The following is a 13,275-nucleotide window of genomic DNA, read 5'->3' as shown; positions in this document are numbered from 1 at the left end:
TGCAAACATTTAGCAATGAAGAAGGTAAAAAAAAAAACTTTCAGTCATACCCTTTTTTTTCCTGTAAGGCAGTGAGTGCATGTGCATGTGTGTGTGTGTGTGTGTGTGCACCTTTCATTGTGACAAAGGAAAAACAAAAAGCAGATGATTTCCTGTAAGGGGCTGTGTGTGTGTGTGTGTGTGTGCGTGGGTGTGCCTGTGTCTGTGCCTCTATGTAGGGGTGTGTTCATATGCCTTGTACCAGACTTGACCAAAATCAGCATGCTGCAACGGACCATAACTGGAAACAAAAAACTGACTGAATTTCACATAACTGATTTGTGCTGATATAATAAAATAACTCCTCTGTTCATCTATAGCCCTGATCTGACTTGCACTCACCAAGCTGCGTTCACACAGAAACACATTCTGTCAGCTCTGAATGCCAGTTGTTTTACTGTCTATGTTTGATGAGAAGTGGACGAGACTTGTTGTGGTGTCCCGTGGTTTACAGGAAGTGTGTGTGGAAGTGGGTTTGACCTGTCTGAGTGTGTGGAGGCTTCACGTACAGAAACGGTAAAGCGGGGGATGGTGCAGTCTGATTCTCGGGAAATTTGTGAAGGAGAATAAGTGAGGTAAAAAAAAAAAAAGAAGTGAAGTTTGTTTTAAGGGATTAGTGCAACTGGAAAAAACAGAATTCTGACTTCAATCTCAGAATTCTGACTCTAATCTCACAAATCTGAGAAAATAATCTGAATTTTTTTTATTTGTTTACTTTTTTGCTGTTCCTAATCTTCTTTCGTAAGCTTTGAATACTCTAATGACGTTCAAGACAATTCCCTTTACTATGAGAATAAGAAACTATTATCTTTATTCAATAACTGTTTCGAATTCTTAAGTCAGCAGGACAATTAACCTTTAATCTCATATTTTTGTGCTGTGGTTTCCTGCCAGCGTACAAATTTCTCTTCCCCAATCTCCAGCCAGATGAAACTGTAGAAACTGTGCTACTTTTTTTTTTTATTATCAGAAGTGTGACCAAATATCCAGCTGAAATTGTTCCAAATGATTGCTAATTTTAGAAAGAGTCTGTGTTTTCTCCAGCTAGCTACTAGAAATGGAAATCTGTTCACGTCTGAATTTCCTATTTTGAGCTCAGCCTTAATCTTGCATCAGAACGGAGGAACAACCAAGGGCAAAGGGTGAATATCCTGCACTTGTATGGGACCAAAGCAGACGATTTCCTGTAAGGGGCTGTGTGTGTGTGTGTGTGTGCGTATGTGTGTGTGTGTGTGGGCGTGCGTGTGTGCGTGTGTGCGTGTTTGTGCGTGTGTGTGGGTGTGTGTGTGATGCTACATATCAGCATGCTGATAGTATTTATTTTTTTACAATTAAAGGTACCATAGTTACTTGATTGATTGGCTCTATGTGCCTGGAAAGCACATAATAACACTCCTGGATGATCAAGAATCTCCACTAGTGTGGTGGAAAAAGTTGCAAACACATTCAAAGAAGATTATCAGAGAGCAAATATGACATAGCTAAGAGAGAAAAACGTGAAAAGACGACACCTTAATGTTGTAATCTGTAATTGGATAATCAGTGCAGCAAGAGATAAGACAAAATGTTTTTTGCTCTACATTAACATTTGCATAGATGCCAGTGATATCTGGTTGCATGGCATGAATGTATGAAGTAGCCTATATACATATGCATAAAAATATAAACTTTGTACTGTTTAAATATAATATGATAAAAAGGCAATATTTCGGATCTTCTCTGGTATTGTTTGGCATAAAATGACAGCATTCGGACCTGAAGCACAATTTTTTTTATTATCATAATTACATTGTAAAGCATAATCTAAACCTTAACTGAGACCACAACAGTTTCCTTTTTAAATCCCGTAGCCATCAGCGACTTTAGATGCTTGACATACGTTTATCTTTCTGAGCGTTTGTCTTTGTTTAACAAAAAACAAACAAGGTGTGTTCAAGTTAATCAGCCATTGTACGATTTTCTGTGTTTAGAAAGACGTGTGCAGTCATGCGGCTCCTGTTTGCCTGTTTGAACAGGAGCAGCGCACACAGCAGAAATGTCAGTTCATGGGAACTGGCCTGTGGTTTATCAGAAGGACTCATTTAACAGTGACATACAAAGGAAACGTTAGAGGGCAGCAGCAGGTTGTGGAGTACAGCTGATTTAACGGATGAAGAAAACTGACAGTGCAACAAAAGAATCCAGATGAGAGCTCCTTAAATGCTGGGACTGATGACAGGATGGGTGCAGCTGGGGGGAAAGGACGAGATGAGGGCCGCTAAACAAAACCATGAGAGCAGATTCAGCGGGAATTTAAATTTATTTGCGATGTTTACAAAAGGGCCACGCCAGGTCAGGACAACAAAGAGAGGTGGATTATTATGTTTTAAAATGATCTATTTTCTCCAAAGTTTAAAACAGGCAAGAATAGAATATATGCGTAAAAAACAACTTACCAACTTCACAGATTACACACACATATATTGCACATCAGCTCTTCAACAGCAAGTTTTATTTTCAGACCCAATTAATAACTAAGCAAAGAAATAAATACAAAAAAAAGAACCAAACAACAAAAGAAACAATATGCAGAGCAAATGAACAAACAAAATAGCAAAACGAAACATGCAAGCAAATGACAAATTAAACCTACATGCAAAAGAGAAACAACTACAAACTACAAATAAACAAGACAAAAAACTATAAGACATGAGCGGTTGAATCCTGACCACAATGAAAATAAATGAATTGTGTAAATGATAACCCATTTGTAAAAGGGATGAAGCAAAACAAGGACAAAACAGTCGCATTGACGTGGCTGTGCTCCCCATGCGTCACAAACATTCAGGTTAGGTGAGCGCGCCAGGAAGCAGCAGGAGGAGGGAAGGGGGAAGCCACAAACAATCCACCACCAAGTCCCGCAACAACTCAGGATCTACAAATAAAATGTAGGGCGAACTATGGCATGGAGCCCAAAACAAGCTGGCAATGAACCCATTTACCTCGGTTAAGAACCCCACGCTCACGATGCACGCCTGGTCAGGCTGGGACGGACACTGCAACAGTCCCTGAGAGCGGAGCGAGACCACCAGCCTGACCGCAGTCCTGAACACAAGGGAAGCATAGTCACTAAAAAACTTATCTAAAAACCAGACACAATGGGAAATCACAAAATTAACCCGAAAACAATTGCTCGACGTTTGAGGAAGAGAGGGGATTATGGAAGTCCACACCACGCCGTCTCCACAGCTCAATACAAATGTGTGTGAGCGCACACACTACACACCTGGCTTTAAAGGCTGCGTTGGCCACCACTCACCTTAAAGGTTAACCTGGACCAATATACCACATTCTGCCCCCCCTTTCTTTGTCAGCGCACCGACGACAACAGCAAGGCAACAACCAGAATACAGTTTAAAACCTACACCAATACAGAAGACGACCCATCAAGTGCTCTGGGAAGATGATGGACATAAGAACGCTTGTAGCGTAACGCAAGACTGAACAATTAGTACTTGTTGCTGCTTGTTGATTACTATTTTCCCTTACTGTTGTACTCACTACCGGAGCAATGCCAGGCTGGCTAAAAGGGTCAAGGTCAGAGGGAACCACAGAAGTTGGAAGGCAAGAAGTTGATGGAGCCACGATCCAAATATCACCATCAATAGAAGCGTCATCATCTGAATGGACCTGAGGAAATGATTCAGTTTCATAAGGTTGAGGTGTGGGACCTGACATGACTTGAGCCTTAAGCACATCCTGATTCACATCACGATGTGCATGCAGATTAGAGACTGGAGCAATGGTGTAAATTGGGCTGTCTCCATCAGGAACCTTCAACATTGAAAATGGATCAGAATGCCAGATGTCATGAATTTTGTGGCGTCCCCCTAAAGTTATGATCTTGCAGATAGACCACCTGGCCAATCTGTGGAGGGGCTTCTCTAACCTTATGATCTTGATAATTAATATCTTAATATCTTGCCTTCCTGCGACTAGCATTCACAACCAGTCGGTCAAGAGCCACAGAAAAGGCCATTTTGAGCTTTGAACAATGTTCTGCAACCCAGTTCTGCTCTGTCCCAGGAAGTGGGTCGGGTACTCGACCAACGGCAAAGTCCACAACAAACAGGACAGAAATTATCAATATGCAAACACAGAAGATGTGGTATGCAGATTCAGGTTGGCAGTTTAACAACATTCAAAGTAAAATACAGAATAAGACTGGACCTGATGCCTAAAGCAAAGAAGAAAAAAAAAAGAAGAAAAAAACATATTACAGGATACAGATTTACTCTGGTGACATCACAGCAGATATGATTAATCTTAAGAAAACTCTGATTGGATCAGAGCAAGTTTTAGAAAAACAAATGACTCAGCCGTACGTAGCTCTGTCTCTGATGTTTGATCCTCAGAATGAAATTGTTGAAAGATGTGATGGCCAAATCCATGGCCGCACTCTGAAGTCGGTAACTCTTTTATGCACAATTTGTTTTTCATTCAAACACAACATTTTAGTTTCAGTAAAGCATTCATTAGTTGATTTGGATACATTTGTTCTTTATGTTGGCACGCACATTTAGTTAGCATGTGTATTTATATCAACTTAAGTTTAATTTGTTTGCTTGAGACTGACCTTTTGTTTGTGTTTTGCTGGTACTTGCCTGCCTTGGAGTCGCCAGACAAAAGATGGGGGCCAGGGCTCAGCAGGCTTAAATGCTGATTGGACTACACCACTAGTTCCTGCTGGCAGGGGAAATTTGTAGTTTCTTTGTTAAGTTTTGTATTTAAGTAAATATTAGTATTTAAACTTTAATATTTTTGATTTTCATTTTGAGAGTCTTTAGTTTAGCCAAACTTAGCTGTACTGTTATTTGTTTTTGTGTTTGTAATTGTATTCTGTTTAGTTACCCCGATTGTGTCTTAATTGGTCTGATCAGCCAGTATATAAACCCTTGTGTGTCATTTCTTTGTTACGTCAGTTATGTTTGTTTGTGCAGCCAGTTTGTTTACATTTTTGCCTGAGTTCAGTTTTGTTTCTTTGACCTCTTTTATGAGCTCAGTTCATCTTTTTGTCATTTTATAATCTTTGGGTTAAAATAATAATAAAAAAAACAACAAAAAAACAAAACAAAAAAAAAACTATTTTCTAATTAATATCCAGTGACTCCTCCTGTTTTAACTCGGTCCATCACAAAAGACAACGCCCATTTTCAACCCCCACCCCCTCACCAATATGGCTTTATTTAGTTGATGTTTAAGAATATAAACATCATAAAGACATAAGACATAAAACGTCAACCAACATCTTAGGTAATACCCCAGACACCCGTTCAGAGAGTCTCTGAATTCCAAGAAAGACGTTGAAAGAAAAAGCAGCGTGCTGCAGCTGTAAAGCCAAACGGCTGCAGCTTTCTTCCACAAAGCTCTGTGAACATGTCGCTTAGAGCAGCGCAGACCCGGTGAATCACTCTCAGAAAGTACCGCACATCAGTAGAACCCACTACTTTCATTATTCATGTGACAGTAATTTATTTCTTTCCTTACATCGGAAATGTTTGAGTTACAATTAGAAGATTTTGTTTTTCTTCCTAATCTTTCTTCGACTTTGACAAACAAAACTCTCTGGATTTGCTGGGTTGAGAAGCAGGAAATGAGTTAATTCCTACTGAAGATTTATATTTAGTGACAAGTATTGGGATGAGAAGGTTGCGGGGCTGATTGGAAAACCGTCCTTGCCAAGCAGCAGCTGCACAAGAAACATACTGAGTCATCTGTCACTTCTTCATTTGCGTCCAACAACACCATGCGGTGTTGGACAGGCTGTGGTCAGATTTTCAAAACTTCTTCCAGTTTACTCATTTTCAGAAAAAAACCTTGTTATTTTCAGAGGGTTTGGTAACACTTTATTTGACAGAGTGTGCACAAGACTGACATGACACTGTCATGAACACGATGTAACATCTGTCATGAACATGAAGAAGTCTTTATGGATGTCTAAGTCTGTTGTCATAAAGTGTCACAAGTGTCATAAATAATGACTCTTTTAATGCAAAGTTGCAGTAAGTGTATTAAGTGTCACCTGTGCATTATTCAGTCAATAATGACACTTTTAATGCAAAGAGTCATTAAAACCTGCATTAAAATTCCATTAAATTATCAACTTTGCATTAAAAGTGTTATTATTTACCGAATGACACTTCATGACAACAGTTGTAAACATTCATGAAAACTTCATGAAAACTTCATGAACTTCGCGTCCTGTCATGATTTTCATGACGGAACTTCTGTCATGACGGATTATTAATTAATTCATAATCCCACTTATGAATTATCTGCAGTAACTGTTGCGATTATCTTTATGATCTCAGTGTCAAATCAGTCTTATGCACACTCTGTCAAATAATATGTTACCAAGGATTTAGTTTTTTCTTTTTGTTTTATTTGTGAAGCTCCTTGTTTCAGGGATGTGAGGGCATTAAGGCATGAAAAAATCAAACTTATCGGATAATTTCTGACCTGGAGATTTAGTCCAGCAGACTCTGTTTGATTTGAGAAATCAGAAAAATAAATTATTTGCCTGATCTGTACCAGATTGTTGTTGAAACATTTTTCAACCTGTTTGTGCTTTTGTTAATGCGGGCTGCTTGTAAAAAGACGGACACCAGATTGTCTCATCTGTGTGTGTGTGTGTGTGTGTGTGTTTGATTTTTCTTTTTGTCAGACAGTGACTCTTAACTGATTAAACCACCTCAGAAATGTGTGTGTGGCAGATTCTTGTTTACTGTATGTTGAACTTCTTCCTCTTAGTAAAACAACAGCATCCAGTACTTTATGTGAACTTTATGAATCAATGATAAAAAATAAACTCCATCACGGTTCACAATTTTAGAGCTGTATTTTTTTGTGTGTGTTTTGACTTTTCTGTGTCCGTTCCCCGTTAGTTTTGTCTCCTTTCTTGCTTGAAACACGTTTTTTTGTTTGTTTGTTTGTTTGTTTGCTTACACTAAACATCCCAACCCTGTGGATCACTGTCGGGGTTTAACTTCACAGTACTCCAAACTCAGTGTTTCGGCTGTTTTGCAGTTTCCTGGGCGTATGTTCCATATTTAAAGTGCATAGAAGCTGTTTGGTTCTGGTACCGGACAGAGCGGGCGTCGAGTTACTGAGCTAGAAAAGTGAGACGAACATAAATGTTTTTGTTACTGTTTTTGCGTTTCGTGTTGCAGTTTCCTTCTTATTCATTTCTCACCCGATCGAGGTGCATCTACGTGGAGAGGCTGTTATTACGATTTGAAATTTTTGACGTGTCGGGATTTCCCACATGCCAGGCCTGACGGGTATTGTGTAACTAATAAATCAAGGCGTGTCGTACAAATTGAAGATTAGGTGTGAGCTCAACCATAAAACGTCTCTCTGTCTTTCAGCTTTTATTCTCCACTTTTGTAACAGACTGAGCTGCAAATAAAGATTTTTTCAGAAAGAGATTGATTGAGTCTAAAACATGTCAGCTTCTCACAGAACAAACAATAAAGAGCAATCTGTTACTGTATTTGCTTCTGGCTCTGCCTCATTTCACTGAACAGGGCGGACTGGTTTTGAAGTGGTCTCATTGCTATCTTAAAGTGTGAAAAACAACACATTAGCAGTGGGAATGCATAGTGACTGGGAACATATTTTGCTAAGGAGGGACCAATTCTGCTTTGTTGATTCCATGTCAGCAGCTCCTGTTTGTGATCCTGTACAAACTGGGCCAGGACATTTCTCCATGGTCTGGACCTCACGAGTCATTTATCAGTAAATTTTATCGGAGGATCGTGAAAAATTTAATTTCCACCTATAAAATGTAGCTTTTCAAGAGATGAATCCCTGAAAATAGTATTCATACTCATATTTTCAAATTCTGTCAAGTTTAGATCCAAAACGTTAATGAATATTCTTGTGATGAACACACATATTTACTAAAAGTCAAGACATGGTGGATGAATGTTAAAAAAATGTTTTTAAAGAAATACAATCTTTATCCAGCTGTTAAAGACGTGGTATGCATCAAATCACGCCAAAGCCTTCTCTTACAACTTTCCACTTATGCAGTAATTGCTGTAATTATCTTTATGATCTCTCTGTGGTTTTTTTAATTTCCGTTTTATTGCTTATGATCCACCACATAAAGATCCACTAAAACACAGTACGATTTGCTGGTGTAATTAAAAAAAACAAGTAAAAATCCAAAGGGAGTTAGTCCTGCTTTCTCAGGGCTAAACATTGGTTCCATTTGCTACTTGTGGAGAATTTTTTTCTCAGGTGTTCTTTGAGGTTTTTTTTTTTTTATCAGCAATGGAAAAAAGTATGTGGTGGACTCTAAGTGTGAGCTTTGTTTTGCATTAGACAGTAAGACAAACAGGTGCATGTGTTTATGATACATAAAAGTGTCATAAAAGTCCAGAATTGAAAAAAAAAACCAAAAAAAAAAAAACAGTCCAATAAAAGAAAGGGAAGAAAACTACCTGTAAAAAAGACAAGCTCATGTTCCCTGACAGTCAGTGATTGCAACACGCATTGGGATAAAGTTTGTGCGGTCTGAACCAGACATTCACTCTAAGACAGTGTTTCTCAACCTTTTTTGGGCCAGCGCCCCCCTAGCCTTTATCCAGGTCTCTCACCGCCCCCCACCAAAGAATTTTCAGGATACTTTGCACTGACTATTATTATATCATTAATATTACTATCACTATTGTAGATGTTTTGATTTGTATGCTTGTTTCTGTATTTATCATCAAAAATAATTTCCCAGAGAACAAAAAAGTCATGGGAATAGAAATTATTTTCACAGGTGTCTACAAAAAATGCAATGAACATTCAAGTTAAAATCGGTAGGCCTAACAGCAGTGTGGAAAAAATCAGAGTGGAAAAAATATTATTATTGTGTGCCATTTTCTAGTTGTTAAATATTCCACAAAATGACCAGATAAAAGATGTACAACATGCCAGTTTAAACTTTGAACTATTTGGAAACCGACTGAGCTCTGCAACATTAAAACATGGATAGAACTGTAACTATACATTAATCATAGCTCTTCTTCTCTTCAGCGTTTTTGTTGGTTTCTGATGGTGCAGCTCTGTGCTGCCTTCAGGAGAATGGGACATCAGAGTATCATCCATAAAACTTCACCCACATGGCATTTATTGTGCAAACCAGAGCTTTCAGTGGAAAAACAAAAGTTCCAGGTCCTTTTAATGCCATACAAATATGAGACAGAAACATGGATTATATCTTTATATTGACCTGTCTATTGATTTATAGATTAATAGTTTTACTGGACAGAAATTACAAAGAACAAATCTGGCTCTTAATCAAATCCTAATGAGTCAAATTGAAAGTGTCATAGAGTCATCAGCCTCATGACATTAACACTGACATGAAAAATAATATTGAAGAAATAAATATATATTAAATCTAATTAAAAACATAAATAAGTGATAAGTTAGTTACTGTTATGTAAGATATATTTATTCTCAGTACTAGATATGGTATCAACAAACCCATGACATTTCAACAATATTATTTTACCTTTTATCTGGAAATAGTGTCTGTTTATTCTTGCCATACAATTAAAGTCTGTTAAATTAATAGTCCCTTAATAATATCCTGTCCCTTCCTTGTTGATGTGCCGCTTATTCAAGTTGTTAAATGACACAGTCAGTTGGAGTCTGGCATGAATATTTCCATAGCTGTCTAATCTGTATCGCATCGCTTGCAAAACAAATTGTCATTAAAATGAATAAAGAAATTCTGAAACTGGTAGATACAAATGAATTCTGTTTACTGGAGCAAACACCTATCATGTTCCCCATGAAAAAAACTCTTTGTGTTTCACAGGAAATTATTTACAAACATAAACTTTACTGAAGTGGCTCTACTGTAACTAGTTTAAATCGGTTATAGATGTCCCCTCAAAGTTGCTCAACAGGAAATAATCTGAGCATGATCATGTTTGGGGATCTTTCTCGTGAGTCAGATATTTAGTGAGGGTTGATCTATGGCCAAATCAGTCATAATATACATGAACAACATTCAACAGCATCCTCTTTTCTTGCGACCGAAACCCTCACAGGAAACGAAACACAGGAAACGTTTCGTTTCCCTGTGAGGGAAACGAAACGTTGTTGTCTTCCATAAAGACAACAACTGTGTTGTTGTCTTTATGGACAACAAACTTTATGGAAGTTTCTAAAGGTATTCTTGTGTTACTTCTGGTGTTAAAAACTTATGAAGCTTAAACATCATGTCTCTGTAAATTACCCAGCTGTTAAGAGTTTTTCCATGTTCCCTTTATTAACTTTTGAATCATCCTCAAGCGAAACGTTTCCTCTTTAATCTTTCTGTTGTTGTTGTTCAATAAGCCTTTGCAGTCTGTGATATCCAGAATAATATCTCTATTTTAGATTTTGCTGCTAAGAAATAAGCAATTAGGATGGTTTTTAGTAATCAATGAAAATCATCTGCCTAACATGGCCCCATTTATATTTTAAACATTCCTGAATAGAAATGGCTGTGTGGCCTTGAAACACTAGGCTGCATGGAGGAGCTGCATCCTGAAGGCGGGGCTAGGTCCACCCAGAGGTTTTGCATGGCTGAATGGTTGCCACGGGAGATTAAATGATTTCTCAAACATGCATAGAAGAATCAAGAAAACTCTCCAGACATGTTTTAAATCACAGCATGATTTAAAGCTAAAAAAAAGTTTAATTTACACAGTACCAAAAAGTATTAGCAAGTTTTGATGCCTTTCTCAGCCAATATTCAATTAAAGGATTAAGATCAACAATAATGTCAACCTCAAACGTTTTCACCTTTGTTGCACTACAGACTGAAACATAAGAGAAGAGCTCAGTCTAAAGTAAATCCCCCCTAAAGCCCAGCTCTGCAGGCACGTTCATGGAAAAAAACTGTAAAACCGCACCAAGCCTATCTGTTTTCTCAGAAACATTTATCAAGAAGGAGCTCTAATCTCACCACTAGATTATGCTTATCTTCTATTTCCGACCATAGAAACCCAGTTCATTGTAATAGTTACCTCAACTAAACACACGTAGAATCCTTCTCAGAATTCAAAGAAGAAATGGTTACAGCACCTACAATCTATTGGTTATCTACTGTCGCCCAGTGAGACTCCAAACAGCACCGTAATGAACACATTGGTGCACGAGTATGAACTTCTACCCCAGGAAAGTACGGCACCACCGCAGCCACCAGGTCTGACTTCCTTGCAACAACATCGCTGGCTGCACTGCTACCACAACCACAACTCTGCAGCTATGTCTTATACGGTGGAAGGATATACAAGAACATGTCAAGATCCAGTGAAAACAAAGTTATTAATTCTACTTCCTCAGATTGAAAATAAATTCAAAAACCAAACATCACTTGAATTTGGATCACAAAGCTGTTTTGTCTCCCTGTGGAATCTATCCAAAGACTTGCCATTGTCTCCTTATCTGCTCCACTGTGAGGCAAACTGCATGAGGGTTAGAGACCAATTACAGGAAGTAGATGTCTTTTTGGCCTCCGTGAGCCACTGTCCTCAGCATTTTGGAAAGAATGAGTCCATTAGTGTTACCAGTAGCTCCACTGCATATACTGATTATGCTGAAATCTTACCTGATCGTATGTTTTCTGCTTTGAGAATGTTGTGGGTCCAGACACCCAAAGCATCTCTGTGCCGAATTTCCCAACAACGTTCCAAAACGAGAATTATCCCACTGTGAAACATGCATTTGATTACAGCACAAACGCAGCAAGCAGGACCTTTATATTTGTTTTTTTCTGTCCAATGGGAGCAATGATCATCTGCTGCTTAGCTGTGTGTGCTAATTATAGATGGGTTGCTAAAAAGCACATTGTGAAAGCAAATTGCACCAAAAGGGGAAAAATAGTAAGTCTGCTTTTGATCTGGACAAAATAAGCGCACCACAGGACTTTCCTGGTGTGAACACACTATAATTAATAATCTGTTATATCCTCTATGCTAAAAGGAAGTTTAGAAATGAATTAATTACTCATGAAGCATTTTAAGGAATTTCACAGAGCAGAGAGCTGCTACTGAGGTTGTGCTTTTCACATTTGAACAATATACTACGTTCTTACAATACACATATTTAACATACTATGACAAAAATCTATTCATGTTTTAACAACATCTTACATTGCACTAATATGATGATATTACAAATAAATTGTTAAAATAATAAAGCTTTTATATTTCTACATATGCACATCTCAAGTTTTTATAAATGTTCAAAGGTGAAGTATAATGTCTGATGTCCCACCATATAATTACTTTATTCTGCGTCCTATGTTATAATAAAAGTCAGAACTCATAGTTACACTATGAAAAGTGTATTTGGTTATTATTAGGAAATAAGTTAATATAAATTATTAGTTCATGTTGTAGACGTTTTTGCATTAATCTCACTGAACAACTTGCTCTTTAGCGTTGAATTAACTTAACTTATACACTTTTAACTTAAATGTCTTTTCCCTCTGTCAGGATCTATTGTCCTGTCTAACCGCTCTCAGATAAAGGCCATTAAAACAGTTAAAAGAAAAAAAAATGTCAAGTTAAATCAACTTAATAAATGAAGTTGGATTAACCTAACTGAATTATTTGTTACCAATTGAAGCGATTCAGTTAAGTTGGTTCAACAGTTTGTTTTTCAGTGCTGGATATAATCCTTCCTGTTTGGTTTGAGATTTTGCTGATATTCAGCAGCTTTGTGATAAAAACACCACAAGTATTAACTTAAACCACAGCCACACTTTCACACAGACAATCAGTCAAAGGCTCCTTATCGTAACACACCTTCCACTATTATCATAGTTGTGGAGTAAATACTTTTGATAAAGTCTAATTATTTCCTTGATCGACTGAATGTGGAGCTTTTGGGTGGAAAACTGAAACAAGAGAATCATGTTTTTCTACTAATGACTTGTTTATTTTGGGCTCAATGTTTCACAGAAAGTGCTGAGCCAAATTGCACATTTGTGGAAGACCCACATTAAAAGCAGAAATGCAACAGTAGTTATGATTGCATAAACTGCATTTCCTCTCTAGATCTTCTATGTTGACATAGTTTCAATCTTAAAAAAGAAAAACATTTCTCTTAGAAGTTTAGTAGAAGTTCTACAAAAGCAGAAGTTCTGCTTTAGAAGAAGTTATTTACTACACATAATTTTATTTGTGTAGTAAATGATAG

Source organism: Poecilia reticulata, chromosome 15, assembly GCF_904066995.2.
Source record: "Poecilia reticulata chromosome 15, P_reticulata-male-v2, whole genome shotgun sequence".
In the NCBI taxonomy this organism is placed as follows: Eukaryota; Metazoa; Chordata; class Actinopteri; order Cyprinodontiformes; family Poeciliidae; genus Poecilia; species Poecilia reticulata.
The sequence above is the reverse complement of the archived record's forward strand: the minus strand, read 5'-3'. Positions refer to the sequence as shown.